This window comes from Harpia harpyja, chromosome 21 (genome assembly GCF_026419915.1).
Source record: "Harpia harpyja isolate bHarHar1 chromosome 21, bHarHar1 primary haplotype, whole genome shotgun sequence".
Taxonomy (NCBI): Eukaryota; Metazoa; Chordata; class Aves; order Accipitriformes; family Accipitridae; genus Harpia; species Harpia harpyja.
Window position 1 is genome coordinate 21,977,518 of NC_068960.1, and position 26,737 is coordinate 22,004,254.

Consider the following 26,737-nt stretch of genomic DNA (forward strand, 5'->3'; position numbering starts at 1 on the left):
ACAGAGAAGTTCATGGAGAACTGTCTCCCGTGGGAGGGACCCCACGGAAGAGTGTGAGAAGTCCTGCCCCTGAGGAGGAAGGAGCAGCAGAGACAACGTGTGATGAACTGACACCAACGCCCATTCCCCGTCCCCCTGCGCTGCTGTAGGGGGGCAGGTAGAGAATTTGGGAGGGAAGCTGTGCCCGGGAAGAAGGGAGGGGTGGGGGAAAGGTGATTCAGGATTTGTTCTTATTTCTCATTATCCTGTTCTGATTTGATTCGTAAGAAATCAAATTTCCCCAAGTCAACTCTGTTTTGCCCGTGATGGTAATTAGTTGAGTGATCTCTCCCTGTCCTTATCTTGACCCACGAGCCTTTCGTTACATTTTCTCTCCCCTGTCCAGCTGAGTTGTGGAGTGATAGAGCGGCTTTGGTGGGCACCTGCCACGGTCAACCCACCACAGTGGGTCTAGGTGATGCAGAGTCTACTTGAAGATGCTCCTGTAATCACTATTGGGTGGGATTTAGTGCAGTTTTGGCTATCCAAAAGAGCGCATTTGATTCACTTTTGCTTCTCTCTGTGAATTGAGGGAGTTCGTGGCTTCAGCGTGTGACTTTTTTTGTGTATAAAGAGTGAATGTGGACAAGGAGAGTCCAAGCAAGGAGGTGTCTGGGTGGGTCTTGGCATCTGTGCTTGACCCAGTATTGTGTCATCCACTGTGGGAAGTGGACTTCAGTGGAGGTAACATGGACTTAATATACACCTGAGGCATGTATTTTGTTTTCTATTGAACTATTGCCATTTGGTTTTGCTTGCTGGCAATTAAGAAGCATCCTCCTGTGTCTGGGTGCAGCTCCTTCTCCAAGAAAAGCAGGTGGGAATGGGTGCCAAGGGGTTAAGACATGCAGCTACGGATGTGAGTGGAGAAAGCTCTGATTTCATAGAATCGTTGAATGGTTTGGGTTGGAAGGGACCTTTCAAGGTTATCGAGTCCAACCCCCCTTGCAATGAGCAGGGACATCTTCAACTTCATCAGGTTGCTCAGAGCCCCGTCCAACCTGACCTTGAATGTTTCCAAGGATGGGGCATCGACCACCTCTCTGGGCAACCCGTTCTGGTGTTTCATCACCCTCGTCATGAAAAATTTCTTATATATCCACTCTAAATCTACCCTCTTTTAGTTTAAAACCATTCCCCCTCGTCCTATCGCAAGAGGCCCTCCTAAAAATTCTGTCCCCACACAAGGCTGCTGTAAATCCCAGGTGGCTGATGAGAGAAATGGTGGGGGGTGGGGACAGGCCAAACCTTGCCCATAGAGTGGCCTCTGTAAAGGGTCTTGACTTCCCTCTATGTTCATACTCAATTAGGAGATGCTCAGGATCAATATCACTCACAGATTGCTGATATCACTGAATCTGGAAGCAGAAAAATAAGGAAAAGTGGAAAAAGAAGAAATCCTTTCCTACTGTTACTTATTAGAGAAACCTTTTTGCTTTGACTACACTCCTGAAATCTCTCTGATGAACCACGTAAGAATTGGGGAATTAAGGAAAATGATGCAGAGAGAGGTGGCTCGTGAGGGAGTTTTGCATGTTAATGAGCCCTCTGGTGCCGAGTTCCCGAACTGCAGCCCTTGACAGAAGATGGAACAAGGCTGCGGAAACCCAAAAGTCAGCAGCAAACCTCCAAGTTTCTGAGGGTGTTTGCGAGCCCCATTGAGGACCACCACTGGAGAGACCGTGGAGGGGATGAGCAGACGAGGTGACCATCCCTGTGGGCGGGTGAAGGAGAGCTCAGAAGCACTGGCTACAGGTAGAAAAATGAAGGTGGCAGTGGCTGTGAAAGCTCTTGGTGTGTTTCATCAAGCAGGACAGCCAAGCCCTGACCCCCATCCCCTAGGAATAGGGTCCTTTCATCACGGGTGTCTCAGGGCTCTTCCTGAGGGCAGTGAGATGTGAGGGTTTGCGATGCCGAGTGCGGGTCAGTGGTAGGACACCTCCCAGGCTCTACCAAGGGTGAGGAGGCAGCAAAAGGCCGGGGCTTTAAGGAACTGGTGTCTCCTCCTGGGCCTCAGTGGAAGAGACAGCTGCCGTTGCTCAGAGGACATGGACCTCAGTTCTGCTGGGGGTCCCAGCCCCACCAAAGCCCTTGGCCATCCCGACCACAGGCTGCTGTACACTGTCCTATGCCTGTGCTTGTTTTCCCTGAAGATTTTAACCACCACCCCTCCTTCCGACCACACTCTGACCCCATGAATTCCCAGGCTTTACTGATGACTCTCTGTGCTCACAGAAGGAGGAAAAGAGAGCAAGATCAGCTCATGGGGCATGACTGAGCACAGCCACCCTCAGCAGCGGGCATTCACCACCTACCGAGGCGTGCACACAACATGGAAATGTCTCTTTCGTCCCTGATTTGCACAAGAAGGGTCTTCCTTCCTGCCATGTTCCCAGGACAAACCTCCTCCTCCTCCTCAACCCATAGACAACCACTCCTTTCCATTTCTGGGCTCAGGTATGGTTTAAGGATTTGCTAAAGCCATCCACCTTCCCTCTGTTTCTCACTGAAATCCCTTGACACTCTCTCCCAACCCTACACACGGCCAACCACTGCTGCTCAGGGCAGCTCTTAGAATCATAGAATCATTTCGGTTGGAAAAGACCTTCAAGATCATCGAGTCCAACCATCATCCATGCCCACTAAACCATGTTCTGGACTACCTTGTCTCCGATCTTTTTGAATACCTCCAGGGATGGTGACTCAACCACTTCCCTGGGCAGCCTATTCCAATGGCTGACAACCCTCTCAGTAAAGAAAGTTTTCCTAATATCCAACCTAAATCTCCCTTCCCCCTACTTGAGGCCATTTCCTCTCATCCTATCTCCAGCCACCTGACAGAAGAGATTAGCTTAGCAGAGAGCCTGCTGTTGCCCAGTTCTCATTAGTGGGGGTCCCGTTAAACGTTGCCCGGCTCCATCCCTTGCAACAGCCTCTTGGGAAGCATTTCTGGATAGTGTGGGGTGGTATCTATGCCGGGGTGAAGGGTTAAGCTCCTTCTGCCGTGGCAGTCAGGCTGTCAAGCTGCAAAAGAGCAAATGACAATTTCCGGCTGCTGCCTGGCTCTGTGCTTGACTCGCAATTTCTTCCCCACTTTTCACTAGGCCGGCAGCCCGCGGTGGACCTTCAGGCTGCCTCCTGTCCCAAGGACATTTCCTTGGGCTGGCAGACAACAGCCAGGTGCCTCAAGAAGAAGGATCGTTTTCTTTTCTGCTCTCAGAACAGCCGTTCCTGGCATTTGGCCCTGAAAAGGGGCAAACAGGGCACCCTGATAGAGGGCAGCAGTGCCCCAAGAGCAGCTGGGACCCGTGGCAGAAGAGCCTGGTCCAGTACCTTTGACAGCTTTCCCTCCGCTATTGGTTCACCGTGCTGAGGTCCGGGGGGGCTACAGTGCCCTTTGCTCTAAGCAAAATGGCACCTGCTTGATTCTGAGAGGTGCCCATAACACTTGGCTCCTGGCCGCAGGAGACCAGAAACCTCCATGTGCCAGGTGGCCTACAGAGAAACCAGAGTTTTTCAAGCCTGACTGCTAGGGACTCGTCTGGGCAGGGGTCCTGTGAGGAGGAAGAGGAAAGCAAAGGGAGGTGAAGGAACCCATTCACTCATTAACTGCTCCTCCCTTTAGCCTCCAACGTGTGCCGGAGAAGAAGCGCCTAACAGCTGCGGGCTACGCTGGCAGAAGACCAGGAGCTTAAAGAGGTGGCTGAGACCGTGGTCCAGGAGGTGCTGGAGCAGGTGAAGGCGCTGGATCAGTCCGTCCGCGTCTTAAGGAGGGCTCCCCATGAGGTCAGCGGAAGGTTGTTTGCCAGTGCCAGAAGGCCAGAGCCTTTGGACACTTCTGCGGATCGCCAGGACAAGATCAGACTGGTGGCTCAAGAGATTGTGGCGTGCGTGTTGGAGAGCTTTGGGGAGCACTTGGTACCCAGCACGTCTGATGCAGCCGAGCCTGGGCCAGCAGGCAGGGAGAAGGTGTCAGAGCTTGTTGCGGGAAGAACCAGCCGAGCAGGCAAATCCGGAGAAGAGAGATGGAGGGAGGCGGAACTAGCAGCTTTCGACGGAGCATCTTCACAGTCTTCTATTGACAAAAGGACCAAAGAGGCTGTTGAAAGTGTTAGCTCCACCTTGTCATCCTTTGTAGCTTCTCAGTTTGAACAGGACTTCCGCTGTCAGTTTTCTGAGATCCTGAAGATTCAAGGCGTGACAGAAGGACAAGGACCAGCCAGAGCATCGGAACGGCAGATCCCAGAAGCAGGCAAGAGAGCAAAGGTGCCCGTGTTGCAACCGCTGCAAAACGCTGCTGCTGTCTCACGAGTGAGTCGTGAGATTGCCAAGGAGAGCATCCAAAAGGCCATCTCCAGAGTTCAGCAGCTGCATGCTGAATTGATCGGGTATGCCAAAACCATTGTCCTTGAAATTCTGGAAACGGTGAGGAAGAAGTTAGAGGAAGAAAGGAAGCCCAAGCAAAAATCAGAGAAGCTTCAACCAAGGGAAGTCTTGCCACCTCTCAGCCTCCCTGCAATAGTCAGGCCTTCAGAGGAAGCGGGACAACTCAAAGAGGAGAGCTCACGTACTCTCCTCCCATCTCTCCGCCGAGGCGCTGAGCAAGGTGCTCGCCGGCCAACAGAAGGCCTTCAGGAGTCCAGGGATTCCACCTCCGGAGCCACAGCAAGGTCTTCAGTGCCTGCATGGGAAACTCTGTGTATACTCCGGCCAGGGAGCACCGCAGACACCCTTCCCTCCACGGGCCCCCAGTTTCCAAGAGAGCCCATGCTTCCAGCGGGTTCCAAGCCCCCTACCCAGGCAGGAGCACGGCGCAGACCAGTGCGTTTAAAGCTTGTCCTGGAGGAGCCCGTGCAGCCCGAGTCATTAAAGAGGGCGGTAGCTGGGAGCCTTGTGGAGGGTGTCCTGAGGAGGTTGTGCGGCTCCAGGGCCACAGAGCCCCCGGGCAGCTCCCCCAGGCAGACAATAAAGAGTTTGCTCCTGAGGGCTTGCTTGTGCCTACATTTATTGACGCCAGGCCATACTGTGTCTGGGCGTTTTCCCTGCAAAGTTTTCCCTCGTCTTCCTCCCTCCTACAGCCTCGGTGAGGCCAAGACCCAGTTCTACAGGGAATCTTAAGTAGGGACAAGAAAGTAGTCAACGTTTTTGCCTTGTTTAGAAAGCTTTGTGGCTGGGCTATTGGAGGGGCTGGTCCAGCTCTGTAAAGCTGTACTCATGCCTTACGTGAGTCCCATAGGTGGGCGCTGTTGAAGGCTGCGCCTTGTTCTGTGTGTTTATTCTCTCGTCCCCTCACGACCTCCTGATGGGCCTTTGGGTTCCTGTGGGAGAAATTGTGGGAGAACTTGTGGGAGAACGAGGGAAACTGCGTAAGGCACAACTGTTATTCTCTGTTTGCTAGAACAAGACACTACTGTTCTTTGTTATAAGTTTGTTGAAGTAAGCACAAAAAGTAGAACAGGGTCGGGCGTACATGACTGATAACAGGAGGGCAACGTGACCGAAGACAGGGTGCAAGACAGCATGCAGGTGGAGGAACTATTCGCGTGATCAGAAGACTTTATCCAATTAGACTACTGTTTAAGCGCGTGAACGGCACATGTTAACCAATCAACAAATGGCTTATGTGTGAGTAGATATTAGAAACATATATAACCGAGTGTTGCGCAGTTAATAAACGGAGAAACCGTTTGATCCACAGTATCTGTGTTGGTCCGTTTTCTCCCCAGGGCGAGTCCCTGGCGATGCGTCGTTTTCCCTAGATTGTCGCAGCGGAGAAAGTGCGGCAGTTCCCACCCAGGGCCGTTGGTGGTCCTTTCTGTGTCCCAACAAGGGAGTGGCCTTCAAAATGAGGCTTTGGACCATAAAAAGGAGGCTTTCAATGCTAGAATCAAAGCTCTGGACTCTAAAAATGAGGCTTTGGGCCCTAAAAGAGGGGTTCGGAGCATAAAAATGAGGGTTTGGAAACTGAGGATGCGGCTCGGGCCCTCAAAACGACTGGCCGGATCCTAAAAATGAGGCTTTGGAGATTGAAAATGCGAGTTCGGCAACTAAAACAGTGGCTTTGGGCTCTAAAAAGGAGACTTTGCCAACTGCAACGGAGCCTATGGACCCTCAGAATGAGGGTTTGGAGCCTCCAATGGGGCTCTGGAAGCCCAAACTAAGACTTTGGGAAGGGAAAGCGAGGCTTTCTGCCCTATAAATGTAACTTTGGACCCTAAAAGAGTGGCTTTCTGCCTTAAAGCTGAGGGTTAAACCCTCCAAATGAAACTGTGGGCCCTCAGAAAAGGCTATGGGTCATAAAAGGCCAAAAGGTTTGGACCAGAACAATGAGGACTTTGGCCCTCCAAATGAGGCTTTGGGCACTAAAAATGATGGGGGAGATGCTACACGTGCCCCTTTGGGCTCTGCAAAGGAGGGGAACCTGTTGGTCTCGATAGGGCCCCAAGAAATGAGGCTTTGGTCCCAAGGAGAGGGCTTGGGTCATTCCAGGGGAGGTCCTCAGCTGTAAAAGAGGCCTTTGGACCCTGAGAAGGAGACTTTGGACCCTCCAATGGAGGGTTTGGGTCCTAAAAATGGGGCTTTGGAAATGAAACTGAGGCTTTGAACCCTGCATTAGGTTTTGTGCCCTCAAGGGATGCTTCAATACCAAAAACGAAGGCTTTGCATCCTAGAAATGGGTCTTTGGAGGCTCCAAATGAGGGGTTGTATGTTAAACAAGTGATGCCTTGCACCCTAAACAAGGAGCTTGGCCTCTCAAATGAGGCTTTGGGCCCTCCAACTGAGAATTTGGACCCTCAAAATGAGGCCTTGGGCTCCCCTAGTTGCAGAGTGGATCCTAAAAATGAGCCTATGGTCCCTGAAAAGGAGGCTTTGGAAGGTAAAGAATGAGGCTTGGGGCTCTAACGGTGGGGTTTGTGCTGTAAAAGGAAGGTTTGGACCTTAAAAACGGGTATTTGGGCCCTTGCAATGAGGCTTCAGGACCCTAAAAATGAAGGGCTGGATTGTGGAAACGATTCTTTGGACCCTGAACATGAGGCATTGGGCCCTAAAAATGAGGTTCGGAGCCTCAAAAGTTGAGTTTAGAAACAAGGTTGTGGACCCTGAAATGAGGCTCTGGAGTTTATAAATAAAGCTTTGGACCATCAAAATGAGGATTTGTTCACAAAAATCAGGGTTGGGACGCTAAAAGGAGTCTTTGGACAGTCAAAACGAGGCTTCGGGACAGAAAAATGTGTACTTGGGCCCTATAAACCAAGCTGTGGACTCTAAAAAGTGGCTTTCAGTCCTAAAAATGAAGGTTTGAAACCTAAAAGTGAGGCATGTTACCCTAAAAGAGCGATTAAAACCCTCAAAGTGAGTCCCCGGGCCCAAAAAGCGAGGGCTTGGACCCCCAAAAGGAGGCTTTCAACCCTAGAATCACAGATTCAGATGCTGAAAATGAGGCTTTGGGCCCTGAAAGAGGGGTTTGGAGCATGAAAATGAGGGTTTGCAAACTCAGGATGCAGCGTGGACCCTCAAAGCAACTGGCCGGATCCTAAAAATGAGGCTTTGGAGCTTGACAAGGTGGCTTTGGGCTCCAAAAAGGAGACACTGCCAACTGCAACGGAGCCTGTGGACCATCCAAATGAGGCTTTGGAAGCCCAAACTGAGACTTTGGGAAGGGAAAACGAGGCTTTCTGCCCTAAAACTGAGGGCTTAAACCCCCCAGGTGAAACTGCGGGCCCTAAAAAAAGCCTACGGGTAATTGTGCCGGGTTTGTGTGGGGCGGTTTTTCTCGGGCCGCAGGGGTGGCTCCTGAGAGAAGCTGCTCGAAGGTTGCCGGGCTCCAAGTTGGACCCGCCCCTTCGAAGGCCGAGCCAATCAGCGACGGCGGTAGCGCCTCTGGCAGAACATGCTGAAGGCGGGGAAGCTGCAGTGAGGAGGGGGATGGGAATGGGCGAGGAAGAGCTCTGCAGATACCGAGGTGGGTGAGGAAGAAGAAGAAGAAGGAGGGGGAGGAGGGGCGCCTGAGGAGGTGGTGAGGCGGCAGGCTGTCCCCCTGCAGCCCATGGAGGTGAGCGGGGGAGCGGAGGCCCCCCCAAATGGCCGTGACTCCGGGGGAAAGCCCGCGCTGGAGCAGTGTGTGACTGAAGAGCGGCCCGCGGAAAGGCCCCGCGCCAGGGAAGTTCGTGAGGAACTGCAGCCCGCAGAAAGGACTCCCGCGGGAGCAGTTGGTGAAGGACTGTCTCCCGTGGGAGGGACCCCACGGTGGAGCAGGGGACGAGTGAGGAGTCCTCCCCCCCCGAGGAGGACGGAGCGGCAGAGACAAGGTGTGGTGAGCTGACCCCAACCCCCCTCGCCTGTTGCCCTGCGCCGCCGGGGGGAGGAGGTCGAGAGAGCCGGGAGTGGAGTTGAGGCGGGAAGGAGGGGGGGCTGGGGGGAAGGTGTTCTGAGGGGTGGTTTTGCTTGTCCTTAGCCTTGTTTCGATTGGATCGGTAGTAAAGCAAATTGATCTTGTTTCTTCCCCAAGTTGAGCCTGTCTTTTGCCCGTGACCATAAGTGGGCATAAGTCCTTGTCTCGACCCACGAGCCTTTCTTTGTATTTTCTCCTCATCCCAGCGTGGCCACGGGGAGGGAGGAGTGAGTGCGCGGCTGCGTGGTGCTTTGCTCCCGGCTGGGCTGAAACCAGGACATGAGGCAAAAGGAGGCTAAAGGAGGAGGAAAGAGGAGGCAGCAGGAGGCAAGAGCAGAAGCCTGAAGCAAGTGGAGGAGGAGGCAAGGAAAGGCAAGAGGAGGCCCGGGAAGGACAAAGACACCTTTTCCTTTTGCCTCCTTTTGGCCTCCTCCCTCATCACGTTGCTTCCTATTTCTCCTGTTGCCTCCACCGATTCCTACATCCTCCTCGTCCTCCTCCATTACCTGTTTTATCCTGCTTCCTCTGCATGCATCTTATGGCATACTGTTGCCTCCTCCTTTTTGCCTCCTCCTAGTTTACCTCTGGTGTCCTCCCATGTTCCCTGGTGCCTCATCTTTTTCTTACTCCTATTGCCTCCTGTTGCTTCCTGTGGCATCCTGTTGCCTCCTCCTCCTTCTCCTGTTGATTCTTGTTGCCTCCTCCTCCTCCTATACCTCCTGCGTGCTGCTGTGTCCTCCTCTTGCCTCCGCTATTTCTCCTCCCGCTGTTGCTTCCTCCTTCTCCTGTTGCCACCTAGAGCATCTTGTTGCCTCCTTCTCTCTTTGTTAGTGTTGCCACCTGTTGCATCCTATTGTCTCCTCCTTTCTCTCTTTTTCTTGCCTCCCGTTGCATCCTCCTTCTTTTGTCTCGTGTGTCCTGCTACGTCCTGCTCTTGCCTCCTTTTTTTCCTTCTCCTGTGGCGGTCTATTGCCTCGTCCTCCGCTTGCCTCCTGTTACCTCATGTGGCATCCTGTGGTCTCCTCCTTTTTCGCTTTCTGTTGCCTCTTGTTGCCTCCTCCTCCTCCTTTTCCTGCTACCTCCTTTTGCCTCCTCCTGCTTTACCTCCTGTGTCCTGCTGTGTCCTCGTGTTGCCTCCTCCTCCTCCTCCTCGTGTTGCCTCCTCCTCCTCCTCCTCGTGTTGCCTCCTCCTCCTCCTCCTCGTGTTGCCTCCTCCTCCTCCTCCTCGTGTTGCCTCCTCCTCCTCCTCCTCGTGTTGCCTCCTCCTCCTCCTCCTCGTGTTGCCTCCTCCTCCTCCTCCTCGTGTTGCCTCCTCCTCCTCCTCCTCGTGTTGCCTCCTCCTCCTCCTCCTCGTGTTGCCTCCTCCTCCTCCTCCTCGTGTTGCCTCCTCCTCCTCCTCCTCGTGTTGCCTCCTCCTCCTCCTCCTCGTGTTGCCTCCTCCTCCTCCTCCTCGTGTTGCCTCCTCCTCCTCCTCCTCGTGTTGCCTCCTCCTCCTCCTCCTCGTGTTGCCTCCTCCTCCTCCTCCTCGTGTTGCCTCCTCCTCCTCCTCCTCGTGTTGCCTCCTCCTCCTCCTCCTCGTGTTGCCTCCTCCTCCTCCTCGTGTTGCCTCCTCCTCTTGCCGAGACAAAGGTGACCTTTGTCTTGTGGTACCTCTTCCTCCTAAGCCCCTCTTGCCTTCTCTTGTCTGGAACCTTCCTTGTGGGAGAACTAGCTGGATGTTTCCAATTTTGGAAATAGGCTGTGCAGAGAATGAGAATAACGAGATGTTCAGTTCACCAAGCAAGCGCCCATCCCCAGTGCTGCTGAGCCTGTGAGTAGGCTGCAAAGGGACAGTGAGGGCCAGGAGCAACTTCCAGTGTGTGTACAAAAATAACCTCTACTGAGCCCCCTAATGCTGCTATAGGAGTGGAGAGAAAGGTGAGGCAGTAAACCTTTTGTTGAAGGTGTTATGCATAGTATCTCTATAAAACCATTGTCGCATTAGAAAAGTTTCAGTGAGGCTCTTAGTGAGGTGCAACATTTCAGCAGTCCTTTTTGTACAGCAGGGTGTCTTGGGATGTGCCTTGCATGTGTGTGTTCCTCACAGATGAGTTGGCCACGTAGCACTGGTCAGTCATTTCTTCTGAGCAGAAGCAAAAAGTCAGACCTTGCTTAGCAGGGCAGGGGACCAGCGTAGGGATGAATGACTTTGAGGGAGAGAGGGTGCCAGGAAGTCGGTAAGCTCGAGCGCTGGCCAAAATCGGACCACCAAGATGTATGCAGGGGTGTGTGCTGGAGGTGGGTCAAGGTCAGGGAGCGGAGCACTGGGTAGGCCCCAGGGTGGGCTCAGGGTGAGAATAAGACCCGTGTGCAGTTAAGGATGAGGAATGCAGACAGATCTGGTGGGAAAGGGAGCGCAGGACCTTGCGGTGGGTGTTGACCGTGCCTCAGTAGTGCGTTAGTGATATAGCTGTGGATCCATAGATGGATTCTACTCAGTGTGCTTTCAGCTGTGTTGCAAACTGAAGGTTCAGGATTTTTCAGTTACAGTTTATAGTTTGGAGTTTGTTCTTGAGGGTTTCTCCAGTCAGGAGGTATGGTTTATTACTTGATTTTGTGGGGCTCGTTATTTCCCAGTCAGGGTTTGCAGTTTCCTCATTTACTGATCCGGGCCTGGGATTTCAAATCTAACCTCATCCATAAACTTCAAATCCCCAGTGACCATTTGGGTTCCAGGGTTTACAGTTTAGCACTTTGGGGCTGAGGCTTGATGACTTCCTGTTAAATGGAAAGGTCTAAATCCTTAGCTAATAAACTCTAAGCCCTAAACAGTACACTGGGAACCCTTCTTTGGGGTTTGAAACGGTAGTGCACTGGACGTAGTTTTCTTTGTGATCCCTGCAAGAAAGGTCCTCGGACTGCGTAACGTGTTGATTAGAATTCCATTTATTGAAGCTAACACCCGAAGGAAGAAGAGGATGGTTTAGATAATCTTATGTCCTTCAGATGCTGGGAACCGCAAGCGGTGTGGTCAGAGGGACCTTGGAGCAGGGCACGGCACGTGGTGCAGTTCCCTCCTGTGGAGAGGTTCCACAGACAACTTGATCTTTTGAGCTCTCCCAGGATTTTCTGAGAGCAAAATAATACCATTCATCATTTCTGCTGTCAAAGAAAAGGATGTTCACTTGAGAACCTCTTGCTTCACTTTGTGATAGAGACAAGGACATGTAATTGCCAGTAGCAGGAGCTGTCTGCAGGCTCCTTTGTTACGATGAGCTGGCTGAGGTGATCCTGTGAACAAGGGGTATATGCGGCACAACACAGGCTTGAAGACCAAGCTCTATTTGCAGCATTGCACAGTGCCAGGCCCGTGCCTTCTCCCGTTAACTGTTCTGTGGACCACTGACTCCTCAAAATACAGTAGTCTCCTGGTTAGGATCAGGCCTGTGTCCTTGCCGATGCAAGGACTCCCACAGCAGCCAGTGCCGTGCTCCCCTGTCAGTTGTTAGGCAACCATCTGCAGGTGGAACGTGTGGCATGTTCCTCTGATCTGTCCATTCTCCACCTTGCACAGCAACACATTTAAAATGCTGAAATGTGCTCTTTTTATTGCTGTTAATGTTCAACAATCTTGTTTTGGTCTGGTCAGCAAGGTATTTGGAAAACATCGCTGTTGCATTTTGAGAATCAAATAGGTTCCCATCCTTCCCCCTCCCCCCCAAACTGTGCAGGATCCAGACCTTTTCCCACTACCCCCCCTCTGTGTAGCCTGGCTTTGTTAATTTTGCTGCCTCATAGCAAGAATACAGCAAACAACCGAGATGTGTGCCGTGTGCTCCAGGCCAAAGACGGTTTTAAATGGTGCCGGTTCATTTTATGCAGCCATGCAGCCTGGTACATTTTGGGAGGACCACTGGGATGATGTATGCAAAGTTACTGAAAGTGAGGGGATACTGGTAGGGGTTCATGTTCAGTGCCTGGTTTGTGAAAGAATACACTCAGAATGTTCTAAGATACAGATCTATTAGAGAAAGAGGAGTGCAAGGTAAGGAGCATCATGCTGCATTTAATGCTAAGTGTCTGTTTTCTTTTCATTCAAAGTAGAAAGTAAACAAAGATTGTACCTGCAAAAGAATTGGAATAGCTGTCTTTGTTTCCCAGAGTGAGCATACAAGCACCGAGGAGCAGTTTTCAGGATCAGAAGTTGAGCCTGCTCTGGGCCATACACCCGCAGGAGAGGAAAGAGAAACCCCACTTTTTTTAAATACAGCTCTGCTTGTCTTCATAGTTCTTCTTGTTAGATTGTGTTGGCGGTCAGACTCTAAGCACGTGAGTAAACTGCTAGACTAGGTAGTTGCTGCCGTAATTCTCTAGCCTGGAAAGAAGAGCTGTGGAAGCGAGGAGGGTTTCTTTTTTCTTTTGTTGTTGTTATTAGGAGGAAAAGTAATAACTAAGTCTCGCTCTGTGATACCCCGCAATGCCAAATGTGTAGTGCACTTGAGATGGATTGCTCCTGTACTGCCAAGAGTGAGCCAAGGCTCCTCAGTGCTTTGCACACTGGTGTGAGCGGTGGGAGTCTTTGTGCAGCTGTGGGTACTGGCTGTCTGTGCTGCAGCATGAAAAGGGAGAAACACGAGGGTAAGTGAAAGAAATGGGTTATTTTGTGCTAAAAGGAGAACGTGTTGTAGCCTTCAAAGTTGGAATCTCTCTGCTTGGAATTTAAAAACTGTGTTTACTATGCTGTGATGTTTAAAAGAGGGAGAAGGTGTATTGTAGTCATGATATATGGTAGTTGATATATATTCCAGATGTCAATTATATTTTGTAGTTCGTAAGCAATAAGTAGGTATAAGCAGAATATATGGTTTTCTTTAACGAGATAAGACATCCTGCAACTCGAAGTAATTAAAGGCTGTGTAGATAGATTTGTGAGAACACAGGAGAACAGAGATATGGACTCAAGGACGAGAGAAACTAAGAATGCAAGTAAGAAGATAAGGGGTGGTTTGTTGGCATGAGACCAGCACTTTTGGAGGTCAAAGATTATTTGGCATGAAAGATCCAAGAAGAACAAAGGAAAAACAGAAGTTTAATATCAAGATATTGAAAAAGGTAAAGAACGGTTAAGCGAGGAAGAGGATGATAAGACCCCCGAAGAACACCCGACGACCACCCAAGGCAACAACTGCGACTGCGAAGGGCATTTGCATATGTTAATTATTTCCTGGAAATGTAATGAATATGTATAAGGTTTCTGGGAAATATGATGAATATTTATATCACACACGTATTTAAACTTCACTAACGAGCTTTACAGTGTGCACGATAGGTGGAGCGACCCCCCATGTACCCAGCACTGAAATAAACATGCCTGCTTTATAACTCACTCTCCGAGTTGTAAAGTTTGTTCCGCGCGTCAGTCACAGATGCTCAGTTCCATTAAGAAGGGTCTTTGCCTTCTGAGTTGAGCTTTCTTGGTTTTCCATGAAGAGCGCCTCAAGCAGTATGATTTCAGATGGCAGCGGAGGAATAAAATCTACATGTGAATTTAGAGACGAATCAAAAAGGACGTCGTGTGACTGTTTTAGTATATGAATTTTTTAAATCAGGATTTTCTTTTTTTTTTTTTTTTTTTGAGCAAAAGTCCCACTTCCCATGCGCCTACATAAAGCCCATTTTCTCTGACAGAAGCGTGCAATGTGGCTTGTGATGTAATATTTACTTTACATATAAGCTGTACTATGCTGTGCTCTTTTGGTCTTGTAGTATTCTTTTGAAAGCCGGCCTTCCACATCGAAGATGCAAGCTGTGTGATCTGCTTTTCCCCAAAATGTAGAGCAAAGAACTGCCATAAATACAGTCTGAACAAAACTAGTGGAGGGATTTGTTGGCTGTTGTTAGAATCATGATGGGCCAGAAATTAGCCCCTGCTTACTAATGAGTTGCTGTATTTTAATTGTCCTACGCTATCTGGGAAGCAGGTAAGTGTCAGAGCGCTTTCCCAGGGAATAAGTGTGCTCCTCTGCGATTCTTTCCGAGGGTCCCCTCTGTAAAATGCTGCATCCTCCAGAAGAGTCTGGGTGCTTGGTATTCTCGAAGGGACCCAAATGGATGAGGTTCAATCCTCCTGACCGCGTGCCCGCAGGAGTTGTGTCTCCAGCTGTGCTTCTGTGCGCGGAGAAACTTCCTCAGTTTCTTTGCTTGGCAGAGCTGGTGTGTCTTCCTTTTGATTCAGTGTTTCAGTGGTGATTAGGTACGGAGCAAATCTTTCTCAGGCTTGTGTTTCCCCAAATGCAGTAGAGATCCTAAACCTCTTTAGGCTTGGGTACCTGAAGAGCACTTGCGGCTTCCCATCCTGGGGCGTGTGGACAGAGGAGACGGGGGCAGGCGGCAGCAGTTGCTGAGGGAGAGACTGAGAAACGAAGCGTGTGTGGGGTGAGCCGCCTTCTGGTTTTGGACTTCGTGTGTCTGGGAGTCATTGCTATGGAATTCTTGAAGCAGCTGTTGTTTTTCTAAGACTAGAGTACATTGATAGATACAAATGAGCGGTGTTGGAGGTGTTTCTTGTTGGTAAGAGCTGTCTCTGTACTTCAGGTTTTTTCATGAAAAGGTAGTGGGATACTAGTTAAAGAAAAAAATTGTCTGTAGAGGACTGTGTATATACATACACATACACCCACACATAGACGTGGGTGTGAATACCCACACCCCTACAAGCATGTTTTCCTTTCCTGTCCGTATGTGTGTGTATGTGTATACGCACCCCTACAATTTCTGTTCTTTAAAAAATACCCTACTACCTAGTCCGTGCTTGTGTGCGTATATGTGTATCTATACATACGTATATGTATATATGTTTAAAATAGGGGTTGTTTTGAAACCACTTGGAACTCCCTTGGCTATTGAAACCCTTCTTGGTCTTAGTGCGGTGCTTCCCTTTGTTTTGTTTGTAGGGCCCTGGTCTAGGTTTGATTTTTCTAGTGTGAGACAGAATATTACTGTCTTTCCAGTAGGTGTTGCCACGAGAGGCTCTCCAAACACAAAGAGTTACAGGGCAGGATTCCACCCAAGAAGACTAATTTCAAGAGGGGTGTTGGTTATCAGTGAATAACTTTGGAATACAGCCGAGCAATATTGGTTTCCTGAAATCCTGTTGCAAGACTAATTAATGAAAGCTCAGTTTGTTTTGTCAAGCTATCAGTACGGTTGTGGGTGTATGTAAATGTGAGTGTGTGTGTATATGTATCTGCCAATATACGATGGCAGTTTATGCAGAAGGCTGTAATAGAAACGGTGAGTCATTGACTTTTTAGTAACTAGTTGGATAATCAGTGTAACTTTCTAAAGTATTCCTTACTTAGATAAAGGCAGCAGTACTAATATGGTGTTGCATTCATTTAGTAGTTGACTGTCTTTCTGTGCTGACAGGGTGTAGTATTCTGTACAAGGAGGTGTCAGAGTGCAGGTGACAGAGAATGGTAACAGTCTCATGTAAAAATCGACTATCTGAATTGTTAGTTCAGTAAGATTTTTTGGTTTTGTTTTTTGAAAAACCAAAAAGCTAATCCTGGAATTGGATTTTGAATTTAATGTAAAAGTTGATCCTTGTGCAAGTTATTTTTGGTTATTTACTCTTAGATTAGTTCTTTGAGTAGCTGGCACCTTTGTGCTGTATTGCGTTCTCTCAAGGTCAGTATAAAATGAAAATTGATCTTGATAAGCTCGTAGAGGATTATGGGTGAGTTCAATGCAGAGTATGCAGCCTGCCTAGTAGAGAGTGTGAGTTTGTAAGGACACCTCTACTACAGAAACTAAGTCTCTTACTCTTTTATTTAATAGGAGCTGTGAGCTGTGTCCCTAGATGGGTATTTTCACCTTTGGAAAGCAGAGCACCTGCTTCTGCAGAAGGTGCAGAAGCTGCTGCTTGATGCAGAAAAGCATCAAAGGTGCTTTTCTGTTTGTAGGCGTTATATTTCAAAGATTGCCTAGCAGTTAAGGCTGTTCACTCTTCTTCATCTCCTTCAAAGGCTTGAAGAAAGAGCAGCAGTGTTTGTAAAACCCTTAAAAGCTTTTGTGTCAGATGAAATGTGCTAAAAGGTAGAACTTGAGGGAACTCCCCACTCCCCTCATTTTGGAGGGTGGGAAGTGCTCTGAACTTTCTGCCAGTTCTGGGTTAGCTGAGGTGAACGGTTGCATAGAGAAGGAGGGCTACTTGATGAGCAGAATCCATAAAGGAAGTTGTCCTTCCTTAAGTGTAATTGCAGATCAAACCCAGACGTATCTGTGCTAGTGTAGGAGGTAAGCTTTTATAGGTGAGAGCTGCTGTCTGTGTACAGCTGCTGAAGAAGTACCAGCAGCTTAGAAAGATGTAAAACAATTGACCACAGTGTGCATTGTTCTTTGCGTAATACTTGGCTTCAGCCTTTCTCATCTCAGCTTGGTTCAGCTAAGGCATCCCATCTCCTTCAGTTTTTTTTCTCTGGGTCAGGTTGTTGCTTTTCTCTTAAAGGTCTGTTTTTGTGGTGAAGTTACTTTTTAGCTGAGTTCTTGTTTTTTTCACTGCAGCTTCCTTGACCCTAGCTTACAGAAGTGTTCTATGACAGTGTTCCTTGAGCAACCAAGAAACCGAACGCGAAAGCAAGTGTGAAATGTAATGGTAGCCAACATGAGTGCTTTTATGATCAACTAAATTGTACATTAGCCAACTATTACTGAACTTTGAAAAGTGTGCATTTTGCTTCTACTTCTTTTTTGTACCGCGTCTTACTCTGTTTGGCTTCATCTCAAAGCAAATCCAGTCTTCGTACCACTGTTAATATAGTCTGTTCTTGCATTTTCCTCTGGGAATGGAAGAAAGCATGTTGTCTGCTCTGTGGTATCATGCTGGGAGTCTGTGCTGTGAGCGAATGGTTGCGTTGTAATTTTAAAGCCATGAGTGAGACTCTTAATTTTCAGTGTGTATTTATTTGCTTCAAACGTATAAAAGCTCACTCTTATCATAAAAACAAAACAAAACAAAAAAACCACCACCCCCACCCCCCCCAGTTTGCAGATTTGTGTGCTGTTTTCCTTTTCTGGTGTGGATGCAGTATGTGTAATGGAAGTTTACAGCAGGGCCAAGTGTGAGGGCTTGCAGGGTGCGTGGTCCCCTAAACTTCTTCCCAGACTCTTAATCTGAGGTACTTCAGCCCCTTAGGAGGCAGTTTGAAGTGGTGTGAGCTATCTTGTGTGGATGCTGAAGGCTTTTCTTTTCTAATGGCTTGTTAATGTGTCTGTGTTTTGATTGTCCAGGCCAAGCTCCTCCAAACATGCCCTGAGGTGTGCTGCCCTTGTTGTCTAACCAGTATCTGGTGGGACCTGGAGGACTTCTGCCTGCCTACCCAGTAAGTAATTTAATTGTTGCTGTCCTGGGTTGCTTAACCCTTGGTGCAAATGGGCCCTCGGGAGCTGCTGCTGTCTATGCCAAGGCATTTCTGTTGGCACATGTTGCATGTGGAATTCTTGTTCCAAATGCTGAAGAACCTATACTACCGGTCCTTAACGGTGTGGTTCTTGTAAACCAAGGGGAGAATGCTACTGTGTTCCTGAATGCAGGCTGGAGTGTCAGGTGTGCTGGGATTTGTCTTTGAATGCCACTTTTTAACTTGCTGCAGCTACTTCCTCAGTTCCAGCACCGAAGGCAGAGCCTTTTTGCTCACTGCCTTCCGCTGGCTCTCTGCCTAGCGTGGTATCCACCACGGCTTCGCTTCTGCCTTCAGCCATCGCGGCACGCGGCAACGTTGCCCAGCTTGCCTCAGTCCAGTGATTTGGCCAGCAGGTGCCTTTGCCAGTGAAGCAGGTACGGTAGGAGTTGTGATAAACTGGAAGGGGCTCCATTTTGGGGAAAGGGCAGACGTGAGGGTGATTGCATCTGGGGGCTGTCAGACCTCAGGGTCCCCTTTTCTGACCCGACCTAGAATGAGGAGAGAGATTCAGAAGAGAACAGGATGTTTCTGGTTGCATAGGATGAGCTCTGGGCTGCCTCTTCATGATAGAGCAGCTGCTGCCCTCAAGTTTTTGTGGTATATAAAGACCTTTGTGTGTCAGGGGGCTCTTGCTTCAATCATGCCAGCTAAATTAGCCCAATTGATTCCCCCCGTTTGATTTTCCTGCTTTGTCCACAGTGCCTGCTGTTTGTTTAGTGCCATTCCCTAACAGTTTACTTCCTGGCTAATTTTGAAATACTGTAGTTTCCTTTATACATGTATTTGCTAAAGTTAAAAAGGAGAAGTAACTGCACAGGGCAAGTGTGTGTTTTTTCTTTTTCTAAGGGACGGAATTCTCAGCGTCTTCTCCTTAAGATGCTTTGAAATATCAGATTGGTGTTCCTGGAAGTGCACTCAGCACAGCTTAACTCATTTGCACTATGTGTCTGATTGTCTCAGTGCCTGTTAGTTGAGCAACGTCCTGAGGCTGTACGGGTTGAGTTCTATTTTCATACTCTCCTTTGTACTGTATTTGTTGAAGTAAGAAACTAATTGGATGGGATATCAGGTGTTTGGGGTTTTTTTCCTGTTTCACAGCTAGGACATGGTTGATTCTCCTTTAATACCCTAGTGTTTTCTGTTGAATAAAAAGGTGACTATGTCAAATAACAGGAGTTCCTCCATTCACGTTAGAAACATCCTCTCGCCACATTTGTTTGTTGAAAAGCTGTGTACATGGTTAGAAATTTTGGTTGGAGGGTTGCTGCTGTTGGACGGATAGCAAGTGCCATGAAAAGAGGATGCCCGAATTCCAAGCGCGTCTGACTTGGTTGTGCTGGTGGCTCTTGTGTGTGTCTCTGCCCTAGGTCAGATGGTGAATTTGGGCTTCTTAGAAGAGCTGGGGAGAGTGGGCGAGGGAGTGGTTTAAAACTGTATGTTGGACTGAAGTATTTCTTGCCTTGCTGCCTGAAGTGGTGTCATGGTCATTCCTGCAGATGGGGAACAGTTTTGAAGAATGGAGAAGTAAAATTAATCCATGAACCTGCCCGGATTTATTCTGGTCCCACCCCTCCAAGAGCTGCCAGAAGTGGTTGCCCTTAAATGAGGGCATCTAATTTAGCTGGCAGCTTTGTTAGGAAAACTGCTGTATTTTCTTGTGGCTATTTCTATAGAGAATAGTAAAATACTTGTTAGGGTTAGGCTCTCTCTTGCTTCTAATTTTGCACAAGGAGGGGCTTTTGGAGCACCAAAGCATCCCCATTTTTTATGGCTTTGTTTTGTTTGCCTTTGTTCAATGTTCATTCTGTTGGTTCCGTGCTGTACTGTAAGTTATGTTCTCGGCCTCGACCGTAAGGTATAAGTTTCATCAGCGTAAATGTTGAAGAAGCAGTTTCAGACTCCTTTCAGGGAGATCTTTGGATTACGGATGGGTGTGGGTGCTCGTGTTCCTGCCAAAAGTTGACGGGCCTGGTCAGCTAGGGAAAAAAAGTGTCATTTACAGTTTATATGAACAGTTTTCCTTCAATGTATTGTTCCTTTCAAAGATTTACAGGTGATGTTTTGCTATTTTCGTATGAGAATTTAGGGACTTTTAATGCAAAGCTCTCCACTGAAATGTAAAAAGAGTGACCGATGTGTCCTGGAAAGAAGTGCAATTACATAGACTGGCTAGTGTTACTCTTGTAGTTTACAGTTCTACATAAAACACGGGTGTGTGTTTTTTCACTTGGGCTGTGCAGTGGTGAGAAAACCCCACAGACAAAGACAAAAACCCACCCCTGGAACTTCCTCTGAAATTAGAGGTGGGTGAGACATATCATATTTTCTGCTTCTTCCGCTATCCTGCTTTCTCTTAAACTTGTTTGTATCACTATCATAAATTCCTTGCTTACTCTAGAGCCAAGAAAATGTAAGGTTTTTTTTTTTTTCTTTTTTTCAGGCCGGTCATCTCCTGTCAGGCAGAGATAGCCATGTAGATGTGCTCAGTCACAGAGGCAGAAGGACTAACAGGTGGGTGCGTGGTTAGTGATGGTTCTCCCTTTTGAACAGTACTGTCAGTCACATCAGGGGATAATGTGTTGGAGGGGTTTTAGATTGGTGGTAATTACAGAATCATGATGTGATTATTACTGCAGTAGTCTGAGGGTATGAGAGGGACAAAGATTTGGGGAGGAGAGGGTAATTTTAATCAGCTGTGAGATTTTTTACAAGGCAGCTTTTGTGGGTCAGTGGTGATGATGCTGGAGGTGGTGGCTGAGATTCTGTAATGGATATTGTTTTGTTCTGGAATTGAATCCCAAATCACCCTCTGAGAGTCTTAGTCAGGCTACTGACTCTGGGAGCATACAGTTTGTTTTCTTAAAAGGGCAGGTAGTTGCAGGGAGAGCCTGTTTGGGAGTTTTAGTAGTTTGGGGACAGGGGCCAGTTGGGGGCTGGGGCCCTCGGGGGAGGGGGCTGTTTGTGCCCCTTGCCCTTGGGCAGCTCACAGCTGGGAACGGGCTTTCCAAAATCCTGTTGGAAGGAGCCAGACGTGGGACCTGTGGCCGGGGACAGGGAGCAGCCCTGGACCAGCCGGCCTCAGGACCTGCAGCAAACTTGCCTTCAAATGGTCTCTCCCAGCAGGACAGTGCCCAGGAGTCACTTTGATTGTTGCTGTTCTCCTTCAGGAAGCATCGTACGCACCAAGCACACCCAGAGCTGCGCCTGTGCCAGGAGAAGACTTGCAGTGCAGCCGGGGCTGATGGCGACAGTTGCCACCAGCTGTCCCACCAGCTCAGGAAGATGCAGGTAAGATGCCACAGAGGGGAGAGCAAGTGGTTGTCCCTTCTCTTGCAGGAACAGGATTTAACAGCAGAAGGGAGGCAGGCTGAAAGGGCTTTGGAGGTCCAAAAGTGCCTCAGGCAGCTGGAGCAGTCACGTGACAGCAGAGGAAGAAGAGAAGGAGATGCAGGTGACTCATCTGGGACGATGTTTCCGAGGTAACATGTGCCCCACAAACACAGAGAAAGACAGAGGCATTGGGAAGACATGGAATGGGTGGGAAAGGTGCCTGGGCGAGAGGAGAGCACGGGGAGACTGGAAGCAGTGCTGTAGATGGAGGGGAAAAATCCAGGGTGTTGGAAGTGAGGATGCTTCTGCTGTGCAGAGGCCTTCTGTAAAAGCTCCGAGTTCATCTGCTGGCTTTGGTTTTCCCAGGCTGTGCTTTGCTGAGCCTCAAATGGGGCTCCTGTTCTCGTCCAGATTTTTGCTCGGAAACCATTCAAGTGTTGAGGGCTGGGATTTTTCAAGAGCATCATATTTCTCTTTGGGCTTGCTGGGGAGGGATTGCAGTCATGCAAGACCTGTTGGGGAGCTCAGTCTTCTCTTGGGATGCTCCCTGTGGGACAGGAGGACAATTGCTTTGAGCTGCCTCTATTTCTGGAAGGATTACCTACATTTGCCTTCCATCTGAAATCCTGCTTAGTGCAACTTGTTGGGTTTTTTTTTAAAAGAAGTGGGGAAGTGTGTGTGAACAGCTGAGTGCTAGTATACAGTGAATTCCCTTCCCTGCTGAGAGTAAATGGTTTTAGGATTAAAAATGGCCGTTCTGTGTTACAAAAATTGGTGCTGATGGACTCCTGGCTGACAAAATGTCTTGCCAGCTTGCTTAAACATTAAACAGCCTTCACAGTGGCATTCAGATGATCTCGTGTGAATTCTTGCAATTAATCATGGTTGTCTAAAGCGTACTACTTAAGCGTACTACTAAAGTGTTTTGGTTGTTAAAAAGTAGGATGAGAAGTTCATAGAGACATGTTCTGTGTTGGGTTTCAATGAGTTCAAGCTCTTGTTGTGTCCGGTTGAGAGTTTCTGATGTTATTTTTCCCTCTTTCAGAGGGAGGTGAACATGCCCGTCTCGCCCTCCAGCAGCGAGGATGCCATGTCCGGGTTCAAGCCCATGCCACCCTCAAAGCTTGCGTCCTCGAGTTGAGCGTGGAGGGGCATCACCCCGCGAAGGTTTGGTGTGTTGTAGCAGTCGGTGCTGTGAGGTCTGGTGGGTGGCAGTGGGTGGAAGCAGCTGTTGGGGGCTCCGTCATTTGCATAGCCCAGCCCCCCCCGCATGCTTCGGAATGTTGGGGTCCCTGTGGCAGTTTTTGAATGGTCCCTCCCAGTTGGGTCAACGGACCCAGCGCAGCCAGTAGATCCCGTCGGAGCTCCTCTCTCTGGCGTAAATCCCTCGGCATTTGGGCTTGAGAAGAGGTAAAGTTGGAATCTGCAGCTCTCCTTGGATGACCTTCAGGAGCTGTGGGCTGTGGGTGGGGACTGGCTCTCTGTCTCTGGTCCAGTGACTAGTGTCATTGCTCATAGGAAGAGCTTTCACAGGCGAATCTGCCATTTCCCTTCTTCTGGGGGTTACGGGAGCTGTTTTGGAGGTGAGTGAGATGTAAATTCCCGGTGTTGAGCCAACCTGGATGGAGCAGAGGTGGACTGTGATTTGTCTGACCTCAACTGTGTATCTGTAATGCAGTTGTAATCGTCTCTGCCTGCACAACTGGCATGAGGTCCTGTTTTATTTTGAAGGAGATAGATTGAATAAAATCAGTGAATCTAATGGGGGGCCTTTCTGACCAAATATATAAGTATTTATTTAGGATAAGATGAGCAGTCCCTTGAACTCACTGGTTATACTGACTTAACTCTCTGTTGCCTAAAAACGGGACCAAGTTTGGCTCGGCCATGGGTGTCTACGTTAGAGACATCCACATTTAGTCAGATGAATCACACCCCAGTCTCCTGTGTTCCTCATCAGGTCTCTGGCAACTCTGCTGTTAGCCCTTATTGAAGCCAAGTCCAGTCTCTCATTGATGGATTGATTGATTTTAACAGAAAGGAAAGTCAGTCTTAGATATTTGGTTGCGGAAGAAAGTTTGTGTTTGAAGATCGTGCTTGGATCTTCGAGTAGGTCTAATTAGATGCCTTTTCCTCTTTGCTTCATCCCTGATAAGCTTAGGCACTCTCTGTTTGTCCTGTTTCTGAGGACCACTGCCCAAGGCGCCTAGCATTGCACAGGGAGATGCTGCATTTCATTTTGCACTGTGAGTTTTGTTAGTCATCAGGAATGAAGTACTTTTAGGAGATAAGCTAACTACATTGCACTCAAGTGAAAAAAGTGCTCTATAACTCCCGAGAAATAATACTGGATTATAATCAAAATACTTATATTTTGAGCAAAAGATGCTTAAAAAGTTAGGTAAAAATTATGAGCACGGTGCAATTTTTTTAGTTTGGATTTTTACATATTTTCGATTTAAAGTTTGAATGTAAACAAATCTGGTTGAATTGATGTGGAGAAGATGTTCAAATTGCCAAGTATTTCTTTCAAACAAGACTAAGCAAAGTAGCAGCTAGAGAGAGTGTTTTGGCTTTAAAGTGTTTTGTATTTGTGAACCCAAATCTCCAAGTTGCTGGGCTGCTGGACAGGGTGAGACCTGTGCCAGCCAATTCATCTTTTAGCTCCAAATGCCTTTTGATAGAGATGCAGGTCTCCTGGGGATTGTGGGGACGTGCTCCTGCATGTGGGAAAGATGGCTGAGTTTCTGGTGTAAGAAGGGCACTGGGGTTTAGAGGTCAGAGTTGAGGCAGGTATGGAAGATGGCAACAGCTGTGATCTTCAGTGTGAAAAATTTATTCTTGTATATTCAAGCAGGTTTTTTTCTCTCCTGTGCTAATCCAGTGTGGAGTATGAGCCAATAAAGAGAAACCGACGCTGTACACGCTGGACACACTTAAGTATTTGTTTTAAAATATGTGTGAGGTCAAGCTAGCACATGCTTTGCAATTTGTGTATTTACTGCAGCAAATTTTCTGCTCTTCCTGGCTGTCTTCCGTGGTTTTCAGCCTGCTTCACCTCCGCAGAAAGAGATACCGTGCGTATGCAAGAGGCCGTTATGCGTCTTCCCTTAGGAGATGTTCTTTTGTGCTCTGCTCTTGAATTACGATCTGAATTATTTATGCCAACGTTTCCAATAGCTTTTGGATTCCCTGGTTAAAGTATTCTGCACCTACCCCAGCTACATGTTACAATGCACAACTCCCACCAGCCATCAGTTTTTATTTCATGTCATTTTTCACGAAGTAACACACATTGCAGCCAGCATCCTGTGTTGCTGTTGCATGGTTTTCTTTACAGTAGTTTTCCAGCTGTATTCCTCCTCCCCATGATAAAGAGTGTTGCCAAGTATTTCTTGTTATCTTAGAACACACATGGTAAGGATGGTTGCTGGATGTCTCATCCTTTTTAAGGCTGTGAAGACATGCTCTGACAAGGCCTTTTCCCAGTCCCAGGTATTCAGGGATGCAAGCTGTGCCTATCCCCATCAGCTCTGTGAAGGATTTAAGAGAGATTGTGGGCCTGAAGGTTGAACGATGCTTCTGTGTCAGAAGCTGAATTTCAGCAAGCAAAAGCAACTTCCCCGACTCTTGAAGTTGTGTGTCCTTTTAATGCTGCAAAATGTAAATAATGACCCTTGCGTACATCTTTCTCAATTGAATGTGCAGTGGCTGTCTTCTCCTTCAGCTAGCCTGGAGCTTAAAACCCAGCTTAAAAATACTGGACAGGGTAATTTTTGGTGGACATGGCCTGAGCCTGCTTGGAAGGAAATTGGTCTGGTTACACAAGTCTTTATGTAAGGCCCAAAGAGAGCCTAAGGTTTTGAGTGCCCTAGAATGCTCTTTTCAAGTAGGTTAACAGGCACATAGACACCCTGTAATGGCGTCAGGACTCCCCAGGACATCTTCAGGGCAGCTATATTTTATGTAAGCCACTGTTTTCATGCAACCTCAGCTAGCGTTGTGCTGCTCTTTGCAGGATCGGGTGAGCGGTGTTGTCTTTGGCTGTGTGGGCTTAAATGTGTTTCTAACGCGCGTGTCAAATAATTGCCTGTTAAACAGACTGCCAGTGTGGCTGAAGCCAGTGCTTCCGAAGAAGGTGAAATAAGAGCTTTGAAGATAGGTTCCTGCTGTGAATACGATCCAGTCAAGTAAGTGTTGATTATGTCCAGTCTGATCTTTGCAGATTGTGGAAAAATTGCAGAGATGTTTGTTTTAACAAGAGAGACACATGCCTACCTTTTTGGTTTTTTCCCCCAAACCTTTTAGTTACCTGAAGAAACCCTTGGGTCCACCTCCACCATCATCTACTTGCTTTCGTTGCGGAAAACGTGGCCACTACATAAAGAACCGCCCGACAAATGGGGTACGATTGTGGGGGACTTGTGATGTTACTTAGTTTTTAACTATTTTACCTTGGCAGTTACGTAACAAATACATGAATACTCATATTAAGACTTGTTTCTGTTGGGGTGAAATGCAGAGGTTATATGGCAATGTTGCAAAGCCCTTCAAAATTCCAGGGGAAGCTGGAATTACAAATGTGCAATTTTCTTTTTTCTAGGTCATAGACATTCAATATATCCATAGGTGTTTCTCGGTGAACTTTCATGCATGTTTTTATATCTTTCAGTATTAGTGGAAATGTTTCTGTTTTGCACTCTTTTTAATGACAGTTCACAGTTTTTATAATTTTGTACAAAAGCAAGACATTTCTCTTTGCCCCATCTCTTGAATATTTGCGTGTTTTAATTACACGAAGTCCCTGGTTGAGGATTGATGCCATTTAACCTTAGTCACTGAAGGTATATGCGTGAGGTCCGAGTTCAACCTTCACGTGTATAGACAGTGAATGCAGGTATCTGCAGTGAGTGATTCAGAGCACCGAATTAGTGTCTCTGAACTGCGCTGTGGAGGAGGAGCAGCGGGTTTGTGTCTCTTCTCTGAGTGGATGGTGAGCTAAGGGATATGGTGAGCTTAAGGAACCTGAAGTTAAGCCAAAGGATGTCGCTTGAGTTGAAAAACCCTGCTCAAGCCTTTGGAACATCGTGGCTCTATTTGTTTAGGAAAAGAAGTATTTCAGTTGAGCATCCCTTACGCTAGGTAAGAGGAGAGGGTTAAAGGCTTTTGCTGCTTAAAATAATCACTGGAAAGTCATTTTAAGTGTGGGTCTTGAGGTACATCTGCATTTCTTTTCTGAAGAGGACACAAATTTTGAGTCTGTTCCCAGAATGAAAAAGAGCAATGGAATTTCAAGGAGTTTCGTGCTAGAGGTACCCGATACAAAGGGTGCTATGCTGAGAAACACTGGAAACTCTGCAACACCAGCTATGAAAGCACAAGTATGGAATTAAGTGGACTGACCAAAAAGCGAAGGAGAGAAACCACGCCTAAATATCTGAGTGGCAATGCAACTGAGTTGGCTGTTGACGCGGACGTCACGGACACTGCACACCATCAATATGATCAAGCAGATGCCACTTTATTGCCAAGA

The 26,737-nt window shown here is 48.1% G+C and overlaps 1 long non-coding RNA gene across 1 annotated transcript in view; it reads left to right on the plus strand.

The window, feature by feature from the left end:
* The window catches only part of LOC128134816 (uncharacterized), a 119,740-nt gene extending 99,354 nt beyond the window's left edge, over positions 1–20,386 (plus strand). Inside the window, exon 3 of the long non-coding RNA XR_008232836.1 lies at positions 20,315–20,386. This is a non-coding gene — a long non-coding RNA (uncharacterized LOC128134816). The remainder of the gene's footprint in view (positions 1–20,314) is intronic.
* The last annotated feature ends 6,351 nt before the right edge of the window (positions 20,387–26,737 follow it).